Below are 2255 nucleotides of genomic sequence, written 5' to 3'. Positions count from 1 at the left end.
TTTTTTTTCCCCCCCCCCCCCCATCTTGCCCTGTCTCTACTACCTCCTATCCTTGTTTTTGTTCTTCACTATCCCCTCAAACTGACTGCCCTTCTGTCGGTGTCCTCTTATATATGTTACTTTTTATTTTATCTTTACTTCCATGTAAGATACGTTGAAAGACAGGACAAGCGAGAGTGTGATGAGCGGACTCTGGACGACTGATACCACAGTGTTTACTGGCTGATGAGAGGGGCGAGCAGCACAAGCTGTGTCTTGTATGGTTGGAGGGTTTTAGTATGGTTCATCAGGATCCCTCAGTTTGGAAGTGTGTGTGTATATATATATATTTCCTTTTGTTTGGCACAGGGGCAGATGTCAGCCTTTTAGAGCATTTTACATCAGATTTGTATCATTCACTGTATGTCCTCATTCTAAATTATGCTGTCAATATGCTTGAGTGATTGACTGAATATAGTAATCCAGCGGCCAAGCTCAGTTTTCACTTTGATTGTGACCCGGGGGGGGGGGGAAGGACCACTCAGTGAAGGCCAGAGTGTCATATAAAAGTGCATGTGTGACGCAGGGCTCCCAAAGTTGAAACTCACTGAGCTCCAATTTTTACACAATTTACACAAATGCCGAAAAAGCTCAAGTGCAGCATACAAGCACTGGGTGTCATGTAGACGGTGCATTCAAGAAACATTGAATCTAGGAAAATGATCTACTTTTAAAGAGTGAAAAAGGAGGGGGATTGTGTTGTTGCTTCAGTTTGAACTGCAATGTTGAACGTTTGCACTGTATCTTTGGTGTGCCATGCATTTCAGCCTCAGATGACGACACAGTGACCCTTCTCAGGCCAAAGTTTCTAGTTCCAAGTTGTCATGAATGAATCATCAATGCTCAAAGAGGGTTAGAGGAGTATATGGAACCTGAAAGCTAAATTCCTGTCAGTAGGGACCAGCATTTGTGTCCTGTATGCTGTGAGTAGACTAAATTTATGGTAAAAAACAAACAAACATTGTAGTGGGAGCAGCTCTTGGCACAGGGAATAAATAGTGTTATGAATTGTATTCAGACTTGAGAAATAAACTTCTATACTCATAAGTTGAAGTAGATTTATCTTAAAAATGTCCTTGGCCTGGTAAAGTGCTTTTCCAGGGTGCTTACTGACTGGATAGAATTTACCTGCAATGTGGTAAATCTGAGCTAGCACTACATCTGTCTGAGCTGTGCATGTATATGGCTGCCCTGCTGTCACTTTGTGCCATTTTGTTTGTAAATAAAATAGTTTTGCACAAATGTTTAATTGATGTGTTGTGTTGACTTTGCTGTTTAGTACACATATTGTATGTTTAATGTGCTTTCAATTGTATAATCAATTCAATAATTCAAGGTCATTTACAACCCAAGGTTGCAGAGTGAAAGTCAGATATAGTTCCCTTTATAGTGCTTTTAAAATAAAATAAAGTCAAAAAAATTATATAATGAGTTGTTGAGGAGGAATTTAACAGTCTGACAGCCTGAGTAAAGAAGCCGTCTGTAAGTGTGGTGGTATGACAGCAGAAGCTTCTTTACCTCTTTCCCGATGGCAGCAGGGTGAACAGGCTGTGGTGCTGTCTTTAAGAATCCTTTGGGCTCTGCGAAGGCTCCTCACCTCACAAATCTAACTGGTGCTGGGTATCTGAGTACTAACGATCTTCTGGTGGATTAATCACTTGCTGCTCCTCCTGTACTGGGCCTTGCACATCCAATGCCAGTTTGTGATGTTTCCAGTCAGGATGCTTTCTATTGCTCTTCTGTAAAAGAACTTGGCACAGGAATTTTGCCTTCCTAAGTTTCCTCAATAAATACAGTAGTTTCTGTGCTTTCTTAACCAGGGTGGAGATGTGAGATCACCATCACACGTTCTCTGTGAGGTTGATTGCCAGGAACCTAAAACAGCTCCACCTCAGTCCTACTGATGTAAACAGGGGAGTGTGTCTTAAATTCAACAATCAGCTCCTTGTTTTTGCTGAGGTTGAGCAGCAGATTGCTTTCTGTGCACCACTCTGTAATATTGTTGATTTCCTCCTGATATGAAGTCTTGTTGTTGTTTGAAATCCGGCCAATTACGGTGGGTGTCATCTGCAAACTTCACAACAGAGTTGTCTCCATCTCAGGGGGATGTAGTCAGGGGCGTACAGCGTGAATAGGAGGGGGCTGAGCACACAGCCCTGAGGGGCTCCAGTGTTGAGCACTAGAGTGGAGGAGGTCTGACCACCAATCCAAACTGT

This window comes from Morone saxatilis, unplaced genomic scaffold, assembly GCF_004916995.1.
Source record: "Morone saxatilis isolate NCDOM2014 unplaced genomic scaffold, NCSU_SB_2.0 Contig11, whole genome shotgun sequence".
Taxonomy (NCBI): Eukaryota; Metazoa; Chordata; class Actinopteri; family Moronidae; genus Morone; species Morone saxatilis.
The sequence above is the reverse complement of the archived record's forward strand: the minus strand, read 5'-3'. Positions refer to the sequence as shown.